The sequence below is a fragment of the Melozone crissalis genome, unplaced genomic scaffold (assembly GCF_028551555.1).
Source record: "Melozone crissalis strain CALT ecotype California unplaced genomic scaffold, PUWL_Pcris_2 ptg000006l_1, whole genome shotgun sequence".
In the NCBI taxonomy this organism is placed as follows: domain Eukaryota; kingdom Metazoa; phylum Chordata; class Aves; order Passeriformes; family Passerellidae; genus Melozone; species Melozone crissalis.
Window position 1 is genome coordinate 13,376,007 of NW_026535784.1, and position 15,888 is coordinate 13,391,894.

The following is a 15,888-nucleotide window of genomic DNA, read 5'->3' on the forward strand; positions in this document are numbered from 1 at the left end:
CACTGCTGTCTCCGTGGCTTACTGCAGCTCTCATCTTTACTATCACTCTGGATAACCCTCTTTTTGTGAGGAGAAGGGCTCATTAGCCAGGAATTGATAAACAAAAAGGAGTGTGGGAGCAGAGGTCCCTGCTCCCCAAAGCAGGCTCCCCGGGGGTGGTGGTGCCTCCCACCCAGGAGGCTCCGTGCAGCCCCCAGCTGCAGCCTGTCTGAAACGTGCTGGGGACAGGCTGTCAGAGGGCTGAGCTGTCCCACACTGGCCCTCTGGGGGAATCATGTGCTGAGGGTATGAAAAAAAATGTGTCTCAGAAGATTCTGCAAATGCAGAGTGGGGCTGGTTGCCTTGGGCCAACATGTGCTGGGTTCTGGCACCCAGTGGGTGAGTGCTGGTGGCTTTGGGTTACAGAAATAGCCAAAGCTCATGAATCCCCATTGCAGGGGAATTGAGCACTTACCTTCTACAAAAGTCTCTTTTCTTTTTTTGGACAACCATGACACCCATACCCACTGGTGTTGCCTACACACTCCTAGCATTCTGCTGCTTAAAGGGGAGGGGAAAACAATTGAATGACAATGTAAATGCAGTTAAAAGTAGCTTTGAGGCAATTTGGCAATGGTTGCTAATGGCTAGCCTCTTCAAAGGAGGACAAATTTCAGGATAAATTCCTTGTGACAAGATTACATTCACAAAGCGATCATCACGTAACCAACCAACTTCTTATACACAATCCGTCAGTTGCTGATCCTCCAGATGACAAAATAATACTGTTCTCTGTGGTCATTGGCATTGGCAAAGACAAAACAAAACGTGTTAAAGTTATTTATGGCAAAGCAGAACATTTTTTATCTAGAATTGTCCCATGGTGACTGCTATGTGAATTGGAGAGCTGAGGCAGGGAAGTTCAGGGCTCGTTACAAGTAAGACCATGGTTTATTCTTACGCATGAAATTCTCAGAGGCTGTTATGATTTAAAACTCTGCAGAGAAGAAGCTGATCATCTTTTCTGAAGTTCTAGCAAACCTTCAAAGAAGAGTATTTCTTTGTGAGATATTTAACCAAGGCAGATACTAACAAGATAAGGACCACAGGTTTTGAACTAAAGAGGAGAGATTTAGATTAGTTTTTAGTAAAAGTTCTTTACTGTGAAGCTGGTGAGACACTGGCACAGGCTGCCCAGAGAAGCTGTGGCAGCCCCATCCCTGAAGTGTCCAAGGCCAGGTTGAATGTGGCTCTGGGCAACCTGGTCTAGGGGAAGGTGTCCCTGCCCATGGCAGTGAGTTGAAACAAGAGGATGTTTAAGGTCCCTTCCAATTCAAACCATTCTGTGAGTCTGTGATTCTGTGGTCTGCCTTTTGAAAGCAATTCACAGAGACCTAAAGACATGGTTAAAATAAAAGTCTGGGTGAGTATAGAGTATTTACCTTGCCTGGTTCTCTAAGTGAACCAGGAAGGAAAGATAGGTAGATAGAACAAGATAGGAAACAGGGGTGTTTGATTTTATCTAAAGAGGAGTTGAAAATGAGGAGTTCATCACCCTCTGTGAATATTACAGTTTTATCCTCCCAAAGGACAAGAGAAACAGCAAGTCCTGAGTGCCAGGATTGTCAGATTCAACCTCAATATGCCCAGGTGCGTTCTTCAGAACTGATCACTTGGTAAAGCTGAGCAGAAACGGCAGAAACAGAGATATCCGCAACCAGTTGCTTTCTGCAAACCACCTCGATCTTCCCATGGAGTAAGAAATGACTTTTCGTAGGCAAAACCTGATTTTTGGGCTAATGACAATCTGCATGTGATCTGAACTGAAGATAATCTGTGTGCTGCAAGTGTAAGCCAACTACAGAATGCCTTTCTGCAGAACTGACTGGAACATTTGTCATTAGCAATGTCTGCTTTTGATGAAAAATAGCTTCACAATTGTGATAGAATTTTTCGCAGGAAAAGTATCTTTTTTTTCTATTTCTTGGATAACAAGACTGAAAATAATGTGAAAGCCAAGGCTTTACTCTGTAGTATTCTCAGAATTTAAATGTTGACTTTCATTTTCCTTTCTTCTATTTTTTTCCTTTTTTCTTCCTTTCTTGCAAAGAAAATGTACACTTTGTTTTCTTTTCTGCCTTTGCATAACTGTCCTTTTTCTTTCTCTTAGTTGACAAAAGGTAAAAGAGAGGATAACAGTAGAAAAAAAGAAGACAAACTATATCAAACACAAGTATTTTAATTTTCTAAGAAACTGAAATCGAGAAGAATGTTCTATTCACAGCATGAGCCTTGTCAAAGAACTGCCACCACCTCTACTTTATTTAAAGGTTAAAAAACTTTATTTCCTCATGCATGTTGGTGGCATTCATTCCTTCTATTTTTCTTTTCAGGACTGGTCCAACTCCTAACCCTTATATTTTTCTTCACTTCTCCCACTTTGCACCAGAGGAACATTTTCAGAACTTCCCTGGGACTTGGAATAGAAGATCCTGCTTTGAAGAGTAACACAGGCTCTGGGGAGCTACATCAGACCCAGCTGGCCTCTGCCACTCTCAGCTTGTGCCCACGTCCAAGGTCTGTGACTCACTGCCATGTCACTGGGCATTTCCCAGTGGCTTTAATCCAATGAGATAACAGCAACAGTAAAGTGTAAGAAAAGAGGAATTAGGGGCTGCATCCCGTGGGATGCTCCAATACAGCAGCCACATCTCAGCTCTCCTTTCCCAGGCACATCAGAGGCAGCCAGAGGGTCACTTTACCAGGCAGGACCAGCAGCAGTGCAGATGAGGAATCTGTAAATGCTTTACCAGTCCAGGATTTTGACCCACTGGACCAAAAATGGCCTTTGTTCCAAACAGAGAAGTCCATTAAAAACAGTCACAAGAAATAATTGGATCTAATGGGAAACAGTTTCATCAGAATCAGCTGTAGAAGCCTGTATGCCACGTAAGGCATGTGCAGCAAGCAAAGCACTTCTTGAAGGGAAAAGAAAAAATGTAAATAACCCAAACACTGACTAATACTTCCAAAACAAAGGAATAAAGAAGACTGTGTCTTGCAATACCTGAATACCCATTTAAACACCCCTTTTTGCAGAAACATTAGGCTTCCTGCTGCTTCCTTAGTGAATGTGAATTTGGATATTTGTGTCCCTGTTGATCTGTGGACTATTCCACAGCCTTGTGATGTGATGAGAAACAAAAGGGCCTGAGCTGTGTGGACACTCACACATCACATTTAACAGTGCTTGCTTTACACCTGCAGCCTTGCTGCCAAGAGGGAGCTCTGCCAGGGGCCTGAATGTGCAGGACTGGCTCAGACTTGCTCCTGTCCCCTCATTGTGCTTTTAAAAAGGGACCCTCAAGGAGTGCATAAAATTGAGCACATCCATGCCTTAAGATACATTTCTGTACAGCAATGGTCAAATCTCAAGGAATAAAAGTATTTTCTAGCTTTACTTCATTCTTGTAGATGAAATTTATAAAATTGCTTTCCTTCTATGTTTTAAGACTTTTCCCTGCCTTGGCAGAATGTATGATTTTCTTTGCTTAATGGGAGACTTTTTTATAATTAAGAATAAAGAGACTCCTACAAAGCTAAGGAAGTTGTAGCTTTCATACTCACATTGACACATGCTGCATTTTATGACTGGAATATTTATTTTTATGCTTTTATTATTTATTTTAATTTTTATTTTCTCACTTCTCCATCTTCCAACCGTTTTTCTCACTTCTCCATCTTCCAACCCTTCCAACCCATTTTTCTCTAGTTCTTATTTTTAATCCCTTCCAGGTAAAATGCTCCCCAGCATCTCATACCATAGTTTTTGGGTGTGTTTAAATTTAATAAAATTAGTTCATCCATCCCAGCAAGAGGGAACATGGTCAAGTGGCATTTAATAATGCCACTGAACATCCAGAATTTATCAACAGTCACTTCCAGTGAAAGAAGCTGTTGGTTTCTTTGGTAAAACAGGTGCAAACATTATGTGAGTTTGTCAGCCAAAACCCAGCTAAATACCCAAATGATACTGCTCATCAAACACACCTGCCCTTTCATTTTGAGTTGCTTCATAAAATGTTACCAGCCAGTCAGTCTTTAGCTTTGCCTCCTTTTCCTGCAGACCTTGATGAACACCAGGCATGGAAAACATGAATCCCTCTCTGTATTAGTTAATTATTCATCCATAAGAATGGCAGAGAGGGATACATTTAGTCTGGTTCTGACTCTCCTATTCCTGTTCTAATAAAGAACTGTGCCCCTTCTCAGAAATACTGTGGTAACCCTTGGTGTGAAAATGAACTGTCTCAGTTGTGGAGACAAGTCCAAAAGCTGCTAAAAAACAGCTATCAGGAATGTGATCCCCCAGTACTTTCACAATGGGAATTGCTATTCTGTTTGTGAGATAGGGGTGTGGGAATTCTCCTTATCAAAATGAGTTAACACCCTTTCACTGAAAGTTGGCCAGCTTGAATGATAAAAAGAGTAGGGGAAAAAAAAGGTGATTCCTATGTCATTAAAGATTAAAAAATAAATTATGACCCAAGGAAAAACCTGATAGTCATGAAAGAGAGGGCAATTTTATATTATCTCTGCTTTTGTAGTTGGTTTTCTGCAGAATCCATGTTGCACTGAAGTCTCAATGCTTTTTTCCGTCCTACAGGTCAAGGCCACGGTATCCTTCTGTCTTAGAAAACATTGTGCTTCGATAACTTTTGAAGGCCTTTTGCATTCAGGACATGTTAGAGCAGCTCTTGTCTACTCTATTTCATGCCCACAGATTAAAGCATTATGGGAAAAATCCCAGGATCTACAAAAGCATGAGATTGTCTTTTGGCCACTAAGCCGAGTGGTAAATAAGCCTCTGGAGCTGGCCCTGAATTTTCAACGTGCTCAATGTTTGGGCTCTCATTTTACCTTTCATATCTAGAACAAGACTTGTCAGAAACATCACGAAATATTTTTTTCTTTCTAGAAGTTCCTGGCACCATTTTAGTTCACTCAGACACCTCACCCTTCAGTGTGTACTCATCCATGCTCCCAAAGCTACGCAGATTGCAGATTCACCACTGCTTGTGCCATAGAGAAGTCAGGACCCCAAGCAACATCACTGAAAGTGGTTTTGGGTTCATATGAGTGTTCATATGTGTGATGTAACTTCAGCTGAGATGGGGACAGGGTGAGACACACAATGAGTTCACAAAAATGCAGTGCTGAGGTGGCCTGTCCCACATGGTGTGCTGCAGATCAGCCCTTCCTCCTCAGTGTGGTCTCTGAGCAAGCCATGCATGACTCCTGAGAGCTTTGGCACAGCCACTTCCCCAGGGAGTCCTTCGGGAGGGCTCAGCTTGAGCTACCACCCAAACGGAGCCATGGAGCTTGGAGTGTACGGGGTGTGACGGTGTGGTATATGGAGCTTGGAATGAGCAGGGTCTCACGGTGTGGGACATGGAGCTGCAGAGCTTGGAATGAGCAGTGTCTGATGGTGTGGGATATGGAGACTGGAATGAGTGGGGTCTCACGGTGTGGGACATGGAGCTTGGAATGTGTGGGTCTGACTGTGTGGGACGTGGAGCTTGGAATGAGCGGTGTCTGATGGTGTGGACATGGAGCTTGGAATGAGCGGGGTCAGATAGTGTGGGACGTGGAGCTTGGAATGAGTGGGGTCTCACGGTGTGGGACGCAGAGCTTCGAAGGAGCCGGGTTTCACGTGCGGGACGCGTGCGCACCGGCACACGCACACCCGGCAGGCATGTGTGAGTTACGAGGTGATAAACCCCGCACAGAGCCCTGCTGACTTCATAAACCACAAAAACGATGAAATTATTGCCACATTAGGAGAAGTGATCCCATCTTAGTTTTACATCCCATGTGAGGCAAGAGCCCTGATTCTTTCTCATGTGCTCTTTAGGAGTTTCCAGAAGTTTCTCTGCTTTATGAAGTTGAGGTTATTTCACACCTTCTGCTGGTGCTTTCTCCTGCAGCAGGAGCCCTCTCTGTTGCCACCAGTATGGTCACATAGACCCTGTAGCTGTTCCTGAACAAGTCCCTGGAGGAAGAAAGTTGCAGCCAAGTCAGAATTTGATTCCCTTATATTGCTTCTGGCATTTCCTCATCTTGTAGTAATATTCATGCAGAGGACTTGCACGTTAAATTGAAATTAAAACAGAAAAGAGGCAGCACTAACAGTTCAGATATTTGTCTTAGTGTGGTTCCTTGCTTAGAGCCAGAAGCTGAGAGCTGGGGCACAGCAGAAAGACATCCAGTCTTGAGAGGAGAGGGATTACCTCCATCCTCAGGGACTGTTCCAATATCTAGTTATCCTCAGCATAATAAATTAACTTTTATTTCCTATTCAGATTTTTCCTGACTTTGGCTTGTGACCACTAGACCCTGTCATGCTTATGTCTGTGTAATTAAAGAGGAATCTTCACCACCCATTGCCTTTACAGGCAGCCATGGCCCATGACCAAGACACCCCTTAATCTCATCCTGATCAGCTAACTAATTTAAACTATTCTATAAAACTAATTTAAAATATTCTAGAAATGCATGCTTTAACTAGAATAAAATCAAACCACAGGGAATTTGGAGCTGTATTGCTGAAGTAGCATAACACTGGATGCTGTATGTGTACATAAATATGTACATTTTAAAGTTTCTGCAATTAAAATACCATGTAGACAAAACTGTGGAGTAACTGTAAAAGCAGAGGCTTTTGTTTTGATATTATGTGACTCATTTGTCTTAGTAAGGTACTTTTTGTTGCTGTAATATTTTTGAGGGGGTGTATTTCCATAAACCTTAAAAACTTAATTTTGGTCAGTCCTGTCAAAAAAACCAGAGCCACACACAGGCTGAGTTCTCAGTTAACACCCTGCTCCTGCATGGCTCAGGAAAAGGAAAGGACTGCAGAAAAAATACAATTTTTCCCTTTCTGCTGGTTGCTTCTGAGGGCAGTGGTCTGTAACTTGAGCACCAGCACATGAAAGCTGTTGGTGTTCTGCTCCCTCCCCACTGACAATCCATAATGGCTCATGAAACCTTCACAGGAGGTATCAAGAGCTGTCCATAATAAATAACTCTGCTTTCATGTAAGCTACTTAAAGACAAGATTTCTCTGCCAAGATCAACAGATTACACCAAAAAAAAAAAAAAAAAGCATTGACAGAACATATTGTTTCAAAGAGATAAAGAGCCAGAAGAAACACAGATCTTGAAGAAATTAAGCCCATTTAATTTCAGACTGCTCCACAATCATTCTCTCCCCTCTTCTCTACTCTTTCCAAAATCCCTCTGTGATTTTTCAGTTTTACAGTCTGCTTTTCTTCTATGCTGGTTCCACCTAAACCCGCCTGTCCCAAAGGTCCAGTGTGAATTGCACAAAGCAAGGAAGAGCTTTGAAGGCTGAAGTGCTAAAAGGGCTTCCATCAGCCGCAAAACTGACCAGGCTGCACCTTGGCATGGAGTGGTACCCATCCTTTAGCTTTGATGGGTGTTCAAAAATTTCATCTCTCAGCCAAAAAGAAGAAAAGTGGCTAGAAATGCAAATATCACAGACCAGTTCTAGATCCACTGCTTTCAGAACTAGAGATTCCCAGAAGTGAGCATATTGCTCATATATTTCTTCTTAGTATTATCATGGGGGTTGAGGTTTCTTACTTGATTTGCCATGTGTTCAACCCTGTAATTGGTTAATTGTATTTCTTTATTGGTTATTCCACAAACCACATCTAAAAATCCTAATGCCAGAAGCGATAAGGTAGTTTTCAAATAAATTCTGGGAAGGAAAAGCTAAAAATCAGATAACTAATAAAGTACCAATCTAGTTCTATGTATTTTCAAGTACTACAACTTCCCCTAATGCAACTGCTGTGTTCTGAAAAATTCATTAGGACACTGTAACACTTCTCTACGTGGCAAAATTCCTGTTTGTGACAGCACGGAAATATACAAAATACAGTGAAAGACATTCATATCCAAGTTATGCAATTGTCAACGTGTTCATATTTTAGTCAAAATTCACCATGTGATGGGAATGTGACGTCCCTTTGAACTGATTTCCAGTTATTTTTGTTTGCAAATAGTTCAAAGTCATTAATCAACAGAGCTTCCTTGAACATTAACAGAACTGCTGCTCTGCTTGGTTGTTTCTCTTTGAAGGGGATTGCAAAACCATTTGCTGAAGTTTCAATCCACATGGGTTCCTGCTCTGAATTGCATGCGAAGTTTTGGGATGGAGAAAATTCTTCATCTGGTTTCATGTCAAAACCATCTGAAGTCAGAGAGTTTTGCACAGAACTGATGCAGAGTCATAAATTGTCCAAGTTCAGCGTGGATTGGCCCAACTGTGTTTGCTTGAAAAAGGGTGGGAACTGGAGCAAATCCTTGAGGGAAAATGAGCTAAGTTTCAAACAAAACTCAAGACTATGCAAATTTTACATCATTTCAGGTTTCACAGCCAGAATGTTTAGAACTCCTTCCCTATCCTTTTCTCTGGGACTTGGGACTTGGCCCCTAGTGTTCTTCGAAAAGGCTAGCAAAAGAGCAACTGAAGAAAGAAAATTTGCCAAGTTTCTCTTGCACAAAGTTCCACATATTTCTACTCCAAATTATTCATACTTCTCTTATGTTCACTTCCCTAAACAGACACACATGCAACCTGGTGGACCTGACGTGTCATTTCCCACATTCAAATGTACAGTCTAGGTTCAGTCACAGAAAATAAAGGAGGATGCCATCATTTGTTTGGGCAAATGAAAAGCTAGCCAGTGTGCATTGGGTGAGACTGAGAAAAAATCTTCTGGTGTTTAGCAAAAGTATACTCCTGAGGAAAACAAACTCTCACTCTGCAGCAGGAAAAAAATTAGAAAGCCTAAATGCTTGGTGGATAAATCAGCTTTGCCAGATTCTCCATTAGCAAACCAGAGCACAGCTTGGTTGTATAGTACTAAAATTATTTTAAGAAATATGTATAATTATTTTAAGAAATATGTATTATCAAGAATTATTTATTTGATGTTCTTCATGAATTCCTCCTTCTCTTTCAGAAGTTTTATTGCAAAGCAAGAGCTGAAAGTTTTAGACAGAATGTTTAAATTCGATCTCATTTTCCTGAGCTGCTTCATGTATGCAAAGTATCAATTTCAACTCAGCACAAGAAGCAAAAGAAAGCTTTTAGCTGTATCTCCTGCTAGAGTAATTGGTATAACTGGAAAAAAATAGATAAGCTTTGGGGTGTACAAGCAGGACCTTTAAGTGCCAAAAAGCATGTTTAACATTTTCCATTGATAAAAGCCATTACTCATCAAAGTGTGTCCTTCTGCTTCATCAAAGCACCATAAATCTAAAAAAATAAATCCAGCTAGCGCTGCCTGTGAACAGATATGTTCAAACACTGTTTGTTGTCCCTGCAATGATGACAGGGTAACGCTGAAAACTGTGTCCATGATTTGATTTGCCAAACATAGAATTCCAGTGTTGTTTGAGAGAACCTAAGAGCTGTAAGACACCCACGTGGGCTGGGGCTGTGTCTCACAGGACCTACAAAGGGTCTGATGGGGGCCAGGTGAGCCACAAGAGTATCTCAAAGGCTCTGGGTTACCACTTTTAGGCAACTGAGTTCCATTGGTGTGTCACAGAAGAAAACATTGAAGCTCAAACCAGTATTTATAAGAGAAGAGGCCTGCAGTGGTGGTCATTTACATTTTTTTAACCTAGATTGGTTTCATCTGGAATTAAGTTTTAAAATGGCATGAGAGAATGGATATAAATCAAACATTTCTCTCTTTTCCACAATCTTTCAACAGAGGAAGATGTTATTAAGGTATTGGAAATATGATGGTTAAGTTTCCTAGAGAAAGACATGTACAGGGCAGTGCATAAACCTGGCTATTGCTCTACCAAAACAAGCTGGAAATTGATGTGAAAGAAAACAGATCTCTTCTGAGTGCTGAGATCCAAACCCAATAGAGTTCTTGGGCTCCCAATGCTTATTTGGGCACCTGACTTTGTATTTAGACCAAGAGGAATGAACTGTTGGCCTTGTGCCTATGTGCTCTCTGGACAGCACCAGTGCACCTGGATATCTTCGCTCACTAGGAATAGCAGCACAGCAAGTGTCAGTTCCATTTGGTTTTGGGGTTTTTTTCAAAACCTTCTCCAAGACCTGACACTTCCAGGAATAGAAAATACAATCAATGTTTTCCTGAAGTTTATAACTACTCATGTTGAGTGGTCATGTCACTAGTGGTGATCATCTCAAGCTTCTCCAGAGCTGATCCATGGCTTTAGTGGACTTCTCCACAGCATGAAATCTCAGGGGTTCTTGTGGATTTGCAAGTGCTTGAGCTTGAGATGGAGAGTTTGATCTGAAGTCCAGCTTCATCTGCAACAGCTATGAAAATTGTATAAAAGCCCACAAATGTTTGCATGATATTCATGGACATGAAAAAGGTACCTGTTACCTGCTTGACCCTCAGCAATCCTAAGGGATGTTGTGGACTTAGGGCAAAATCACTTTTGCAGGACTTTTCTTTAATATTTTTCTACAACCAAGTCAGAGCTTGTTGCACACCTGCAGGTCTCCCACTGAGCCACTGTCAGGATTGCACAGTATTAAACCAATCTTGGCATTTCACAGTGTCCACTAATTATAAGCACATCTGTTTAAGAGCAGTTAGGGGAATGAAAATCCCAGCATCAATGTGTTTGATGCATGTGTTTGCTTCCCCTTAGAGTGAGGGTGGGAAAACACTACTTTAAAAATCTGTAATCTTCATTTCTCTTCCAAACAAATGTAAATGCTCCTGCAGCTCACCCGGGGAACATCACTGGAATACAGAGAAATCTCAGTGAAGATGAGCAGGCCTGAGGGCAAACTTTTTTTGTAAATGTGTTCATGCCTGTTAAAACTGATTTAAGATAAAAACAGAATTTGGAGAAAGCAACCAAACTCAGGTCCAGGCAGAGGTCTTGCATCTGGGATCAGTGGGAAATAGCAGTCACTGCAACATCAGCAAATTTTGGATCATATAGTTATGTAATATCCTCAGTTGGAAGGGACTCACAAGGATCATCAAGTCCAACTCCTGCCCTGCCTAAGGCCACCCCAAGAATCCACCATGTGCCTGAGACCCTGTGCACATCTCTTGACACTTTGTCCAGTTGAGAGCTATATGTGGCTATAGATGGTGTCCCCTCTCACCTCTTGAACCCTGACTTGGGTCCAGCCTCATGTTTCAAGCTGTCTTGCTCAGAAGCAAGTTTGTGAGACTGAAATATTCTATTGTTTATCTATTTTAGCAATGAAAGCAGTGAGACCAAAAAGGTTACCATTTCATTTATACAATTTTCCTCATTCACAGTAGATGATCTTGGCAACAAGACCTCTTATGTTATAAGACCGGTTTTCATATTCAAACAAATATCACATTACTTCAGACAATAACATATTACTACTTGGTGGTCTGAAATCCCATGTCCTGAACCTTTTGTATTAATGTGGATAAGGACTAATGATCCTGGAGTCAGTAGTGTCAGTCAGTGTCACAGTCAACTGAGAAGGGGATGCTTTGTCTCAGTTTTTGTTTGAACTTCCAGCTCCCATGGGAACTTTGCTCACACCGGGCCCTTCTTGACTCAAATACTTCTTGTCTCCCTTCACATGTCCCTTGTTAAAAGTAGCCAGATAGCCAGTTAAAAGCTATCAGCAAAAGAGTGGGTTCTCCAGACACAACGCTGTCAGCCTTTGGTCCTGTGAGCAACACCAGCCCAAATTTCATCCCACTGACCTGTCCCTTTTTATCTTGCATTTAAATGTATTTACCAATCAACAGAAACTGTGTCAGCCTGCGGTGTCCAGCAGCTATTTTTTGGGAGAGGATGCAGCTGGTGCAGGGCAGGCAGTGGTTTTGCACCACGGATGGGTGAGCTGCAGTCACAGCAGCCCATTCATCAGAGACATCAGCCTGCTGATGGCTCCATTCACTTCTCAGCCAGATACTCTGAAGTCATCCTGTCTGCCTCCCAGTGCTCAGGGTCCTGGCAAGCCAGTTTATCTCTTTGCACAGACACTTGCAGACCTGCCTGGACTGAAGCTGTGGGGCTCATCAGCACATTAGCAAAGCTGAGAAGGAAATCTTAAATCCTTCATGACCAGGCTCTGGTACTTGAGATGACCTGGGTGGGAGATGGGGGCAGAGGAATCTGACCTCTGTGAGTCACCACCAGTATCAGCAGCACATTGCTCAATCCAGGGGATTTTCCCTGGCACCACTCATATCCCCCAGCTCTGCAGTGCTTTCCTGGGGAAGAAACCCAAGGTGGACACTGTATTTTGCCATGCCCCCGAATAAAAGCCCTGCATTGTTCAGAGACACAGCTGAAGTGAAATTCAGGCTGACCCCGACTTTGCCCTGCAGGATAACCAAACCCTGGGCTTGTCTATCTGATAGTGTAGTCAGCAAAGGCTGTTTATTTGCAGGGTTTTGATGAGTACGTGGACAATCAGGTTTCCTGGGAAGTGGCACCAAGCCTGCCGGAATTCAAGAAACACTTGGTGTGATTCCTTGGTTTGACGTGGGCAGGGTCAGGAGTTAGACTCAATGATCCCTGTGTGTGTCTTCCAACTCAGGATATTCTATGATTCTACAAATCAAGGGCAGTCCTTGGCTGCAGCTGCCATGGTGGCAGAGGACAAGAAAAGGAACAGGCTGCAAAGCTGGCACTGTTTCATATGCCATGAAACCAGCAGGATATCCTTGCTGGGTCACTGCATTGAAATAAGCAGAGGATCAAACCTGTCCTGCTAATGACTCAGGTGAAGCCTCTGAGTGCTGTGCTGCTATGCTGAGACCATGAAGCTGGACGTGGACAAAATTCCTGTCTGGTTAAAATAGGGTGAACTAAAGGACAAAGAAACAACTCTGTTATTGTCTAGACCTCCAGATCATATCCTCAGAGGCTATGATGCAGTTTATTCAGCAGAGGAAATAAAAACCGCTTGGATAAAATCTTAAAAATTCCCATGCTCTACTCTCTTGTGAAAGTGTTTTTAGTGTAGCACTACACCACTTTAATTATGTGCACTCCTTCAATAAACAAGCATGACTCACACCTCTGCACAGGAGATAAAAGATGTGTGGAAACCATAAAAACACTAAACCAGCATGTAAAGCCAGAAAAGCCATTTATCTTCATGGAATATTTTAATGTCTGTCTTGTTCTTCTAGGAAAGCTATGGGACAATTTAGGCCTTTAAAGGGCCTCAGCTTGTAAATACATATATCCAAAATATCTTTTCTAAAGCTGGTTCTGTAAAACAGTTTTTAAAGGACTGATATGGGGTTTAACAGGGCGTTCTAGGTTTTAACACCCTGTGTGTTGTATTAGCCACACCTTCCTCATGTATAAATATAATGGAAAGGAGGCAGAAGAGCCTTCAACAGAGATGGCAAGGTGTGTCTTCCTCAGTATGAATCCTAAATGATTACTGGTGCCATAGGCAAAGACCCCAGCTCCCTGCTCCCTCTTGCCTTGTCTCACCTTGCATGGGGGTCATGCCTATTCCTTTGGGCCACCTTTCCCTCTGGAATCACTTGAACTGCACCCCAGCAAATCTTGTCCCCTACCCCAAGTGCTGTGGAGCCTCATGGTCAGGGCTCAGCTTGGCAGATCCATGTCTCCATCCTCCTGGGAAGCCTTTAACCACAAGCCTAGCAACCAAAGTGAGGCACTGTCACCATCTGGCTTTGATCTAAACTTAGTGCAAAGTCTAGGGAGAATCATAGGCACTTGATCTCATTTTTGGGTTGCCCCCCAAGGGAGATATCCCCTTTCTCATCCTCAAGTCACAGTGAGATGGGGTTCCCAGAGCAGATATCTCAGTGGCTTTTGGTACCATTTGACAGGATAAAAAGTACCTGAGAGAGTCATCAGAGTCTGTGGTGGACACAGAGGAGCTTTTGTGAGCTGGATGGCTGAGAACACCACACTCAGAGTATTTTGGGCTCTAATTGTCCAAAAGTTTAGACAATTTTTTTCCTTTTTTCCTTCATGAAAAGTTTTTTCCTTCCATGTACACGCACACACACACTCACAACAGTTGTCATATATTCAGTGATCTGTGGCTGTGCTGAGGGTGACCTCAATTAAAATGTGTCTTTGCAGGCCAAGCATGGTGATGCACAGGGGTCTCCAGGGCAGGGAGAGTTCCTGGATTTCCATGATGTTCATTACAGGCATCCATGCAGCTGACACAGAGTTTGCTATTAATCTTTGGCTGTAGCACTCTTATTGCACATCCCACCGAACTGAGATTCACTAGACATCATATGGCCTAAGTTGAGTCTAATTTTATCTGTTTTAGAAATGCCTGGTATTTTACTGGTGTCACCCAAAGCTGAGCATGCAGCTGAGTCTGCAGACAAGGAGGGGAGGGTGATTTGCTGTGACAGGACTCCTTTCCTGGCTAGCAGCAAATCAATAGCATGATCATTTAATGGGGACATCACATATTCCATGAATGTTCTGATGGAACATAAAAATCAAGGCAGCCACTCAGGCTTGTGTGCATAAATATCTCCTAGTTATGGAGCTGCTCCAGATCTGGGATCATGTAAGGAAATGTATGCATCACTGGTTAGAGGTGCCCAATTTAGATGAAAAAATTGGGATTTTATGCCAATGGTGGAAAGCAAGCCTCTTCAGGAGGTCATTTAGGATGCTGAATTAGGAGGCTGAGCAAGACTATAGCCAATGTAGAGAAATGAGTCTCCAGACTGAGGTAAGCAGCCCCCATGAGGTTCCTGCCCCACTGAAAAAACCCTTACAAACCTCTAATCAACAGTGTTGATAAGACCTGTGCAGGGAGGCAAGGTCTAAAGCCACACAATTAAATCACTTTAGGATACCCACAATTTCTGTGGTTCATCAGCAATGTAAATCCAAGCTAATTTATATTTTTGTAATACCTGTAAAGTGGAGGCTAAAAGGCATTTTTAAGATACTAAAGTAATAAATATCTCTTTAGTTTGTCAAATATCCCTACTTTGCTATTCTCTCTCTGTCAGTAAGCTCAGCTCTGCTCAGCTCCAGCCCACCACCCCTTTATGGTGCATGGAAAAGGGAATCCATTGAGATTGTTAAATAATTTTCTGCTTAAAAGTTGTTTCTACCACTTACTGCACTTTTCTGTCTCGCTGCCAGGCATGTGACCACTACTTTACACATCCCAAGAGATTCAAGCATGATTCCAACTCCTTTTAAGTAAAGAGAAAGCATTGAACAGCTTCTGCCTGCTTTGAATCATGCCATGGATCACATCAAAGTGACTTCTCTGCATCTAGTGGTATGCTGGAGAAGAATTGAGAGCTGCTCTATGAGATTTTGTCAGGGCAGCACAGAGGGATTAGCATGCCATTAGCAATGCTGTTTGTCACAGCGTGATTTATTGAGGCTGATTGGTAATTTCATCAGTCATTGCTGTTGTGCAACACTTAAAAATCTGCAGCATTACATGGAGGAGGCAGTTCAGTGGGCCATAATATTTAGCAAGGGTAAAGGCAAGGATAAAACTATGTAAAATGGTGGGGCAGTTCTTGTCAGCATTGGAGAACAAGTGTGATTAAGAGCCATCTCTGCTGATGAGGATGCTGAAACACAGTGAGAAGCTTGAGCACGTATTTTTGATGGGCACAATACTGACCTGTGCAGGAAGAAGGAAAAAATCACATGGGGGGAGTTGGAGTCAGGCTGTGCAGGGAGGGGAGGGTTTTTGAAGGTTGCTTCTTGGTACTTGCCTCTCCAGCAGAAAGGCTGCTCGGAAAATCTACCCACAGGAATAGTAATGGCACCTGTGCTGGGAAGCTTCTTGAAATTAGCTATTTATTCTCTGTACCCCCTGCC